This window comes from Sprattus sprattus, assembly GCF_963457725.1.
Source record: "Sprattus sprattus genome assembly, chromosome: 4".
NCBI lineage: Eukaryota > Metazoa > Chordata > Actinopteri > Clupeiformes > Clupeidae > Sprattus > Sprattus sprattus.
In genome coordinates, this window is record NC_137923.1 from 38,011,279 (window position 1) to 38,024,670 (window position 13,392).

A 13,392-nucleotide genomic window follows, 5' to 3' on the forward strand; every position below is an offset into this window, starting at 1 on the left:
TATTATAAAACGATCCAATAAAATGAATACGTTCTTATTTTCTTTGGTATTTTTGTCACATTCATACTGCAATGATCGCTGGGTAACCTTTGAATAACTACAACGCTATGACAATGCACTCATTGGCCACGAGACGGTTGCCCTTGTCAAAAAGTGGTAACGTGAATGTGTCACTATGAAACAAAGCATGCACACTTCGAACAAAATTACCCCCCAAACTCTGAGGACAGGGCCAGAAAAATAAACCCACGGTATTCATCATACATCTTACATCATGCAGTGTTATAGTTATATCAGACACACAGCAAGAACATGCATACCTCAACATACAGTTGTGGGACTGCGATTTCAACCATGAATATGTTGGAAAAACACATACATTAGCACACTTACTAATGATCATCTGCCAGGCTCTCACACACGAAAAGTTGATTCCAAAACTCTCGAATTTAAGACAGAGTGGACTGACAAGTAGGCTATGCATTTGTGCTGCTTGTGGGCAGGACAAAACCGATGTGTTTAATCTGCAACGAGACGGTTGCCCTTGTCAAAAGTGTTAGCGTGAAACGTCACTATAAAACAAAGCATGCACACTTCGAACAGAAATACCCGTAGAACTATGAAGTAAGGGGCAGAAAATTAAACCCACTGCAGTCTTCATACCAATCCACATGCAGTGTTATAGTTATATCAGAAACACAACAAGAGAACTAACAACTAACAGACAATGGTTGATGGTGGAGCTGCTGGACTAGTTTGAGTTATAAGCAGAGGACGTGCTTGTAGCGATTTGAGCGACAACTACAACAACAACAGAACAGGAGACAGGTGGTACGTACGTTTACTAGATTTTCCGCTAAATCAAGCGTTAGCGTATTCACAATAACTCTCAAAAGTGTGCTGCTAATAAGTACAACGTTGTCGTGCCGATTATGCTCTCACACGCCACCCTCATTGAGGCAAAAGTAATGTTTGACTCAAATGTCTTTCACTGCCGTTTTATGTAAAGTCAGTCATTCTAAATAGGTTCTACACATACATGAAATACATTTCCTATTTATTAGATGCAAAGTAATTATGCTGCCAGCATTACTCCGTAGCAAATTACGTTAGATGTCAGTTGAAGCTGGTTGGAGAAGGCACTTTCAACACCGAGCCACCAGCCAAGAGACCAACAGTGGTCGGGAGAAATGTACTTTTCGAGGGTTTATATAAAATACGGTAGCCTAATGCTGCATGCTGTGCAGCTTTGTAGTTTACCAAAGTCGTACTAAAACATTTTGACAGAAAACAGGAAATGTGAGGTCCTGACATGTGTGATTCCGGAAATGATGTTGTTTGGAAATGATGTCGTAAACTGGCCAATCACAGCCAAGGGGGTCTCCGACTCTCTCCGTCTCTTTAAGAAAAGTTAGAAAAAAGCGTTTGTCTCCGACCAGCTCTCCGACGGCTCTCCGACGGGTCGGATGGGCGGCAACACCTGGGTGAAGGTGTTACCAAGGCGTGCCAAGGCGTGCCAAAGTGTCCCTCTACGACCAAATCGGAGAGAATCGTAGAAGTATAAAAATGCCTTAGTGTTCATAGGCCTATCCAATGCTGGTTAATAATTGCAGTTTTAAAATTGAGGATGTACTGCTGCCCTTACATTGGTGTTAAGAAAGTATAAGCAAGTAAGGTATGTTTATTACGTTAATTATGCCCAATTGTATTTTTAATCTTGGAGACTTTTTAACTTCCTTTATATTTAAAAGCGAAACACTGCTTTTATTCCATACCGGCATAAGGTCTTCCCTGTTACTATTTGAGTGTAACAAATTTAGTCTAAAATTAAACCTGCCTGTTTGTTGCCTGATGCACTAACATTCTGAAAGGCATGAGTCAATGTGTGGTGGGCATTATGACTGACCTGTGGCACAGTATGACAGGCATATCATGGTCAGCAATTTATAAATGCTTTTTCTGTCTGCCTGGAATATGAACCATAAATCTCGAACATGAGTAAGCACAATACCTTATACCACCACCAATACCAATAACACATTCTTTTTTTCTCATGATAGTGATACAACAATTAGTGCTGGGTCCGCAGTGTAATCTGTATGTATTGAAAAACACCTTAACTATGGCCCATGGTTAGATCAGAGTCAGTATGTAACTGTCAACATTTTAGTCTATAATTCTATTCCAGTTACGCCATCTAGCTAATGGAAATGAAGTTCTAAGGCCAATAACATCAGAATTAGTTTTTGAAGAAATCCATGATTTTCAACATGACTTATGTGGTGTCTAAAATATACACACACACGGTCCCACTGAAGCAGAAGTCGAATAGCAGATGTTGGGTCTCAGTACAGTTTATTATTGCAGATGTTAAACCACAATAAGAGAAAGTTCCGGATAAGTTTCTGACAAAATGATTCCGCGCTGACAATTTAAAACCTAACCTGACACTCCCACTACAGCCCTGACTGACTGACCCTTTAACCCAATCAAATGCCCACCTCAACCTGACTCCATCCAATCATAAAGCTTCTAAACTGAGCCTAATGACCCACCCCTTTTCCCTCATTTGAAATTGTTCTGTGTGTGATTAACCCTCAAACTAATTAAATGAATTATCTAACATTTCTTCTAACTCATATTAAAATATCCCTCACTTACATACCAAAACTGGTGTATCCGGTATCCAAAACACTGCTGATGGAGATTTCCAAACACTGTTAATGACTAGAGTAATTGTATTCTTACAGTTGCAATCAAAATTATTCAACCCCCATTGCACATTAGGTTTATTGGCAAAATATACAATTTCTCAACTGTTTGCAACAAACAAATTACACAAGAATTGTTTAAGTAGTTTACTGAAACTAATATTACAAGGGTTTTATCCAAATTCAACACAAAATGCTACTTTTAATGACTTAAATGAATTTACTGCAGTCTCAAAATTATTCAACCCCTTCATGTAAAGCATCTTCAGTACTTAGTAGAGCACGCTTTTGCTGTTATGACCTGCTGCAAATGTGATGCATAGCCAGACACCAGCTTCTGAAAGCGTTTCCTGAGGAATCTTAGCCCATCCACCACAGACACACACTCACACACCTTTTTGTAACATTTACACATACGGATGCACGTGGTCACAAGCCTGCATGCACATAAGCGCTTAAAGGTAATACCCTTAAAGATGCAGTCTGCAATTCTGGCGAAGGATGTTGATATTTGATCTCAACAGCCGATTTAATGACACCCCTCCCTTCCTTGCTCTTGAAGCAACATGCTGATAGGCTGGCAGTGTTAATGGTTCGGTCCAAAACCCTTTGTTTGTTTTGCATTGACAGAGCCAGGACTGTGTGTGAACACCAGTTTATTTGCCAGTTTATAGGTGGCTAGGAGAAAGCTTTAAAGCCTTGATGGGGAAGCTGCAAAAAAATACATGATGCATAAAGATTCAAGGGGAAAGCATGAAATACAGTATTTGGATCCAAAGCAGATTATTTTAAATATAAAATGGAAAACACACTAAAGACAAACACTATTCAGATGCAGACTGGTATGGAAGAGACAAGTCAGTTGTCATTGGGGTGAAGTCCTAATGAAGACGCTTTTCTTGCAAGATATTTGTAATACTTCCTTTGATGCCATATACTGTGTCACATGCAAAATAAGAAATGCATGTATCTAAAACCCTGTGCCTTTGCTTAAATAGATCTAATCAAATCAAATCAAACTTTATTTGTACGGTGCATTTCTATACCAGGAGGTAACACAATGCGCCTCACAGAAGAAAAATGGGGGGGTTACAAACACTTGTCAAGAGACACAGATTTTCCAGAGATTAAAAACAGGAAATGACGTACTAACCACACTGGCCCCGTAAAGGCCTGCTCAGTACAGTTATCGTCAAACTAAGAGACAGCTGCTAGCCTGCCTGGAGGGACAGCTGCTGTGTCTCTTTACACTTGTAAAGAGACAGATTTTCCAGAGATAAATAAACAGATAAATATTTTAGCGCTAAGAAGTATGTCTTAAGTGCAGGTTTTCACCGTTTCAGCAATACTAGGTATTCTAGTAGAGCATTCCAAAGGATGGATGAACCTATTTTTTTGCAGCAGATGATTTCACCTGTGTCACCGATGTAATAACCTCAGAACTGTAACCAGTTTAACCACTTTAATTACAGAAATGAAGTGCCTTTACTTCAATAGATTTTCCCTATTTCCACACAAGCAGTGTCCCTGGGTACTTTGACCAGCTCACAAGTGTTTGTATTACTTATGTAGGCTAATACCCCATAACCCAGTTTACTGATAATCCTTTCCGCAGACATACTAATAATTAATCTATTTAGCAATGATTGCGTTTGAAATGTGTTTGTATTATGTAAGTATATGTTTGCGTTATGTAGCTATTGGTGAGACTTGGACACCCTAGAACACAATGTAATCTAGCAAATAATTCTGATCCTTCCAGTAAATACACTTTTAAGCTCTTAAACCATATTAATCATCATATCATTTCAACACCACAGACAGCTTCATAAAAAAAACTCCTGGTCCAAAGCCAATGAGGCCTTGGTTTATCTTGAGCACTAGTTAAACATGAAACAGGGCCTCAACCAACCCAACCACTTAAGGCATTTTTATACTTCTACGATTCTCTCCGTTTTGGTCGTAGAGGGACACTTTGGCACGCCTTGGCACGCCTTGGTAACACCTTCACCCAGGTGTTGCCGCCCATCCGACCCGTCGGAGAGCCGTCGGAGAGCTGGTCGGAGACAAACGCTTTTTTCTAACTTTTCTTAAAGAGACGGAGAGAGTCGGAGACCCCCTTGGCTGTGATTGGCCAGTTTACGACATCATTTCCAAACAACATCATTTCCGGAATCACACATGTCAGGACCTCACATTTCCTGTTTTCTGTCAAAATGTTTTAGTACGACTTTGGTAAACTACAAAGCTGCACAGCATGCAGCATTAGGCTACCGTATTTTATATAAACCCTCGAAAAGTACATTTCTCCCGACCACTGTTGGTCTCTTGGCTGGTGGCTCGGTGTTGAAAGTGCCTTCTCCAACCAGCTTCAACTGACATCTAACGTAATTTGCTACGGAGTAATGCTGGCAGCATAATTACTTTGCATCTATTAAATAGGAAATGTATTTCATGTAGCCTATGTGTAGAACCTAGAATGACTGACTTTACATAAAACGGCAGTGAAAGACATTTGAGTCAAACATTACTTTTGCCTCAATGAGGGTGGCGTGTGAGAGCATAATCGGCACGACAACGTTGTACTTATTAGCAGCACACTTTTGAGAGTTATTGTGAATACGCTAACGCTTGATTTAGCGGAAAATCTAGTAAACGTACGTACCACCTGTCTCCTGTTCTGTTGTTGTTGTAGTTGTCGCTCAAATCGCTACAAGCACGTCCTCTGCTTATAACTCAAACTAGTCCAGCAGCTCCACCATCAACCATTGTCTGTTAGTTGCCATCATTCGCTGTTTCCCGGGAGGAGGAATTTATACAATAAACGACTACCACACACACAACGATTTCTCTAAGATCGTCTTCTTGAAAATTGGGCATTAGGTGTCCAGGCAGAGGATAATAAGTGAGTGTGCTCCTGTATGTTTTTCATCATATTCATGGTTGAAAAGGCAGTCTCACAACTGTATGTTGAGGTATCAGAATCAGAATAATGTTTATTGGCATGTGCATTCTCTTGTTGTGTTTCTGATATAACTATAACACTGCATGTGGATTGGTATGAAGACTGCAGTGGGTTTAATTTTCTGCCCCTTACTTCATAGTTCTACGGGTATTTCTGTTCGAAGTGTGCATGCTTTGTTTTATAGTGACGTTTCACGCTAACACTTTTGACAAGGGCAACCGTCTCGTTGCAGATTAAATACATCGGTTTTGTCCTGCCCACAAGCAGCACAAATGCATAGCCTACTTGTCAGTCCACTCTGTCTTAAATTCGAGAGTTTTGGAATCAACTTTTCGTGTGTGAGAGCCTGGCAGATGATCATTAGTAAGTGTGCTAATGTATGTGTTTTTCAACATATTCATGGTTGAAATCGCAGTCCCACAACTGTATGTTGAGGTATGCATGTTCTTGCTGTGTGTCTGATATAACTATAACACTGCATAATGTATGATGTATGATGAATACCGTGGGTTTATTTTTCTGGCCCTGTCCTCAGAGTTTGGGGGGTAATTTTGTTCGAAGTGTGCATGCTTTGTTTCATAGTGACACATTCACGTTACCACTTTTTGACAAGGGCAACCGTCTCGTGGCCAATGAGTGCATTGTCATAGCGTTGTAGTTATTCAAAGGTTACCCAGCGATCATTGCAGTATGAATGTGACAAAAATGCCAATGAAAATAAGAACGTATTCATTTTATTGGATCGTTTTATAATAGTTTCTGTATTGTATGTAAGATAAGCATATCGTTTTGTTATAAATCGCTACTATGTTTTTCACAAAAAAATGACTACCACGATGGAGATACATTTGCCTACTCAAGTGAATATATAGCATTAGACATGCTACAGTTGACTGAGCTACATGTCTCCAAGGCCTATGTGACGACACCTGCCCGTCAGGTCTTGAAGCAGCATCCGTGTCATGTCAGTGACAGTTGGGAGGAAAAACAATCAATGACTTGCAATAAAGAGGTTATGTGGTAGCTACGGGTTCGACAAACAGTCGTTACCCCACCCAGCGGTCCGGCGTTGAATAGGTTGAATAGGCTTTAGGACGCATAGCCGTCGGAGTAGTATAAAAGCCCGACCAGTACGTTCAATTTTTTCTGAATCAACCGCCTGCCCCCGCCCGCCCATTTTTTTTTTCGAGGACGGAGAGGGATGCAGAAGCATAAATTAGGCTTTAAAGCCTAAAAAAATCATATCATTCAATGCATTGTATCATAAACAGTATAGCATTCATGGCAGGAATTTTTGAAGTCACAATGCTAAGCTAAGTTTCTAAAGGGCATGATCCACTTGTTGTCAGCTGACAGATAAACCTTTCCTGCAGATGCAAATAAATCACTTACTGTTGTTTACAGTGGCGGCTGGTGATTTTTTTTTTTGGTGGGGCTATTTGAGCGGGGGGTCTGGGGGTTCTCCCCCCGAAATTTTTGAATTTCGTAGATGTGATTTCCTGCATTCTGGTGCATTTTCGGGTGGCCAGCCGGAGATCCCAAATCATTCACAATGATACATTCGTTGTTCGCTATTTCATGTAGGCCAATAAATTAAAAACGAGACGTGAGCTGTTGATGCAGAGAAGTGCTGCTCAGTTTTAAAACAGCCCCTTGCCTATACCAATAAAATAACTCAAACCAGTCAATACCAATGGTCTAAAGACAATATTAATATATCTGCCATGTAGAAATCAACTGTTTCACAGGTAATGATAATGAACAAGTTACATGTTTATTATGGTCCATGTCCAGATAGAAAGTGCCAACACATAACGATAAATTATACTAGGGAACAACAGTTTTTTGTTACTACAACTACTATGTAGTGTACAACAATTTAGTTTTTTTAAAGACATGTATACTGCAGCTGTATGAGTATGAGAAGAAAGATTATTTTAACTGGTATGAAACAGTAACAGCTCACAACTTAGAAACAACAAATTGCACTCTTGACCGCACATGTTTTTAAACGCGTTCTGACCAATGCTTCAGTTCTGTCATTCCTGTCTGTGTCCACGAACTGTCTATCACACGCACTTGTTTTAAACAGCAGGCAAAGAAAACAAAAGATGGCATTGACATACCCACAGCTAGCCATGCCTTTCGATCGAACCAATCTCGGGAAAAGCTTCTGGTGTATGTTTTCCCCTTTTCTCGCGTCTGTTGGGTTATTTTCACTTCTGGCTTGTCTGGTCCGAGTTGTTTAACAATTAGCTTTTCCGCAAAAGTTCTTCTTCCAAAGGGATGCAGATGTAAGGATTTGACTGAATTTGGGGCTAGCCGAGCTCCCACAACTACATCCGACGTCGCCATGCTTAACACCTCTCTGCTAGAATGGAAAATACCTGTTAACAAGCAGTGGTGCATCTTGGTAGGGGCTCTAGCCTTCAGCGCCCGTAACCCATAAAATTCCTCGACGATGATTGGCGGATGTGTATTCTTTTTTGCCTAGCAACAGGGGAGCCATTGGCTTAAATACAGCACACACGGGCTGATCGACCAGGAGCCCCGGCAAGACATCCTATTGGCTACTACACCAAAAATGATAAACGTTCACGTTTTAAACGTGGAACTTGAAAGTGAGTGTAATGTAAATATAATTTTGGAGAGTTCTAAACCCATTCTTAAGCAAAATCATCAATATCATTGTATTAACACAGGTTATTTTTTCAAAATGAGAGATTATTTAAAAAAGAAAAGAAAAGAAAAACAGGCAGTCAGGTCAGCGGGGGGGCGGAGCCCCAGCGCACCCTATGGGCGAGCCGCCACTGGTTGTTTATGCCATTGATCAATGAATGCCCGTTGCCTGAAGTGGCCTCATCATACACCTATGGAGCAGCACCCACAGACAGTCCTCAGAACTTTGAAGGACCGTACCTTAGTAGGCATATAGGAAATGACCATGTCTTGCATACACACATTTTCTCTTGCCCACTTGTAAATATCCTGATTTGATGTCTCACTGCGCGGTCTCTCTCTGGTCTCTCTGCAGCTCATGTTTGCGTTCTATCCAGATGTCACATCCACATCTTGTTCTGTCTTATGTCATACCCCTGACACAGTGCTGCTCACTTATGACAAACACAAGCTCACCCGAGGCTGTTTGTCGAGTCAAATGCTGTCTAAAGTCGTTATTTCAGACAAGGCCCACTGCTTTTATTTGACCAGATTCAGGAGCATACTCATTGATAAGGACACTGAAAGGATAAAAAAGGATTTGACATTGATTTGATTGATGGAGAATTCTGGAGGATTGCTGGGGATGAAAATGGGCGACATATCCAAACATGGAGAGCAGCACTTTGCTGTTTGTAATCATCAGCAGCAAACAGCAGCAGTAACCGCAGCTTCTTTTTCTTCTTCTTCTTCTTCTTCTTCCTCATTGTCATCACTTCCACATCATAACGGCACTATCATTTTAATATCGTGATGACCCTAGTAACAGCACTGTTTTTCCCTCTTTGTTTCACGCATCCAAAACAGAGTCTAGAGTACATTAGCGCCATCTCCTGTTCATCACAATTAAAAACAACATCAAGTTTAAAAACGAGAATAATAATGAGATACAAAGATATGTTTATGCTCCCTTTGGATTCGAGAAAACCTACCGCAAAAGACTCAGTCACTTAAGATGACCGATTCAAATTTTAGTTTGAAAGTCAAAATAGTACGTAGGGCCCTTCAACCTTCCTAAGGGCAGTTTCGAAAATGAGCAAGCCAGCAAGTCTTCGGACTACAGTATCAACAACCAACTTAAACTCAGCTTTTGCAATTCAATAACTGCTGAAAATCCTACTCATCACGCAAGACCTCCATGATGTGAAATCCAGGAAATGGACAGTGACCTCATTAATGTACAGGAGTCTTTATCACAAATTAGTCACCAATTTTATGGTATCATAAAATTAATGTGAATTACATACGTACCTATTTCAAAAGAAACTGTTTACAGCTTCCACAAAATGTTTTATGATGCATTTGTTATTTCCATAGAGTAACAAAGAAGTAGGCTTAACGTGAGACTAACTCTAGCTAAGGGAGGATCACACCTGTATAAAGGCCCTCAAATGCTACTCCTCACATAGTAACAGGTCCCAATGCAATTACATTTTCTTTCTTTTCTCAAACAAAGTGTGTGTTTCTAATTAAACTAAACCTAAGTGGGACACCAATAAAACAAGTGAATCACTGAAGGCTGCAATAGCTCAGGCCACAAGAGGATTAGTGGAATAACTTTGTTTTACAGACTATGCTATCCCATCATTGTAAATCTTCTCATGCACTCAACTCGGCTATGTGACCCATTAAAAGAGATACTAAACATACTTTAGTGTGCATTGGTGTCGTAATGAGTGCTCTGCACCACCGAGGGTCAAGGATCCTCATCCAGGGAGATCTGAGAAGGGCAAACACCAAGCTGCAGTCATGGCAGTCTGCTCACTAATGTGCTCAAGGCCCTGTGTGTGTGTGTGTGTGTGTGTGTGTGTGTGTGTGTGTGTGTGTGTGTGTGTGTGTGTGTGTGTGTGTGTGTGTGTGTGTGTGTGTGTGTGTGTGTGTGTGCGTGTGCGTGTGCGTGTGTGTGTTTAAGTGAGTGAGTTTCATTGGCACTCTGACCAGCGGCTGTTGCTCTACATCACTGCCTGCTGGTAAGGGGGAAGTTTCTGTGAGTCACTCTCAAATAGTCCCAGGGTAAAAAAAAAAATTGCCAAACAATGATTACAGGAAACAGTTCCCACAAAGCCCAGCTGTCTGAGGCCCATCCTAAACACAATAGCTGAGTCAGTCATTGGCAGTGTGTGTTTCTTAGGAGAGGCTCAATGACATTCCAAATCAAAACAATAACTATACGTCATCACAGAATGACTTTTCATTTTTAAAGGCTTTTTTGGTCTTTGCTGTTTTTGTAGTTATCACATTGAGTTGCATACATATAATTAAATATAATATGGAAGAATGTATCATATTTAGCTTCCAGTTACATGGTAGTACTATATTTACTATATGTTTCATTTGTAGTTATATAAAGAATATAATCTGTCAGACATAATGTGCTGTAGTAGTTCACTTTAATTGCAACCCTTACCCAGGTACAAAATATTGCCATAACAAGTTGTATTGTGTAAACCTTGGATAAATGCAATCAATAGAGGCTCCACCCGGAACTAGCCCAGTCCACTTGGTATTCAGTCAGGCGCCTATACAGGTACCTATATCTCAGGCGCCCAAAGACAACAGCACTGTTTGTGTGTTTGGATGTGCTGGGGGGTGGAGGGGGAGGGGAGGGTGTTGGCACCAACCCTCTTGAAGGACAAACTGTGTGTAAAATGTCCGCCCTGACAGAAATCTAATTTAAGAGCCCATGTATATACACATGATCAATTTACAACTTTAACAATATCTACAGTATACTTCTGGTCGATTTACAACTTTAACAATGTCTACGGTATACTTTTGATCAATGTTAGGTTAATATGGGTAGAATACAGTTTGATTTTCAGTGATTTATCAGTTGTAGATGTATATGGGTGACATAAACACCACACAGAGTATGTCATTTAGGACATCGATCCAGGCTCAAAAGTACCCCTTTTGAGAGGGAGAGATACTGTTTTGTACAGGAATGAGGAATGAGGAATAAGGAAAGCTCTATTGTTTTCCCGAAGGTTCTCCTCGGATAACACAGCTCTTCAGTGGCACTCCTAACTCTGCTGACTCACGCTGACAACCCTGCTGTTCTTTTTAGAAGAGGCTGTGATGGCACTGAGGTAAGGAACAGACCTGGTGCCTGGAACTAAAATAACCTCTAGCTTTCCCGATGAGGCTTTGACCGAAGAAGAGATCAGAGTTTCAACTGTAAACAGGATTGTCGTGCAAGCCGCCAATGTCCTCCAAACCATGCTGGTGTCATCTTGTGATTAATCATTCCAGCTGGTACGGAACACTTCCTGTAACCTCACCTCGGGGACCACAGGTGTTCCCTCTTCCATAGGGGTTCATGGAGGGGCCAGTGCCTATTAATGACCATGGATTAATCACCATGCCAAAATGATAATCCTGGTTATTCCAGGTTGCGGTGTATTCCACATGGGGTTCAGTAGGTTAGCCTCATAATCAGATAAACCCTAAAAATCCTGCTCGTTGCTGTATGTATGAGTACCTCAGTACCACTAAACCCAAAGGGGTAACTCCTGTGGATAGATTGAAGTCATTTAGGAATCACAGGTTTTAAACATGTGCAATGTGCCTTGAAAACCAGCATGTTTCAGAAAAATGGCCCTTCTTAAGGTCTTATCCTAATCCTAAAAATCTATGGTTAAAAATGTAGTGTCCTCATGTGAATAGTGGCGTAGGATTCTCCTGTTAACATTGATGAGACATTGTCCTTCAATAAACCTCTTAAGAGGGAGAGATGTTGACCCTAGGGAAACTGTGAGGTCTTTGTCTTGCTTATGACTGCTTTTTTTATACCCTAAGTCTCTCTATTTGAGTAATGTAAATAATGTGTGCATTTCTGTGTTTGCACTGCTTTGTGTTATTCACTATATAGTGTTATTGTGTGCTTTTGTGTGAATATGTGAACAATGTGGGTCGAGTGCTTGCATGTCAGTGTGAGTTGTGTAAGTTAGGTGGTAAGGTGTGAGCGTTTATGTCATTATGTGTCAGTGTAGGTGTGTGTGTGTGTGTGTGTGTGTGTGTGTGTAGTGGGGAATCTATCCCCTTGAGTGAGCTCAGGATTTAACAGCTATCTTAAGGAAGCAGTTACTGGGAGCAGAGAGAAGGAAATAACATACGTCACCTGTCATTCAACTTAGCAGGAAAATCAGGAGAGGAACTCGAAATTCTAGGGTATTCACACCCTTATCATCTTTGTATCACTGTGTGTGTGTGTGTGTGTGTGTGTGTGTGTGTGTGTGTGTGTGTGTGTTTATACTCACTAAGAGGACCAGCTGGAGGCAGAGTCAACTTGGTCCTTTTTCTCCTGTCCCTTGCCTTTGCAATCAAACATTAGAGAACTTTGACAGAAGTCCAGTCAACATGTAACTCAGTGAATTCAGGTGAATTGTAACAGTCAAGGGCTGCCAATGACTCTGGACAATGTTCATGCAACAGTCTCTCTGTTGCAATGTTATCAACTAAACACAAGACATACTGGTGTACTGGTACTAATGACCCTATGTAGCTTCTAACTGTTTTGTGTGTTTGTGTGTGTGTGTGTTTTTGCAAGGATGCAGCAACACAATCTTAGCTGTATTCATTGTCATGCATAATCAGTCATGAGATAGTTAGAGATAATTACTTAAAGAGATAGCATAGGAAGATGAGCCAGATATATTAGCAAATGAACCGTATTGAATGGAATACCTCCAGATCTCATTGGATAAAAGAGCACGTTGGTTCTCTCTGTGTCCCTCACCACAGGACAGAGAATGTAAGAAAGACAATAAGTGATCTCAGACGTTTGGGTGCAGGACCTGCCACCTTGTGCAGTCTTCAACCAACAGGGATATTTGTGTTTCTTCTTGCAACATGCCCCCTATAACTCTTCTCCCTGCGTGTTACAGCGATGGCAAATTTAGTTATCTATTCACCCTGGTTAAATTAAAGACACAAAAGTAACTGACTTTATAAACGTACTGACAGGATATATAAATAAATAAATAAATAAGTGACTGA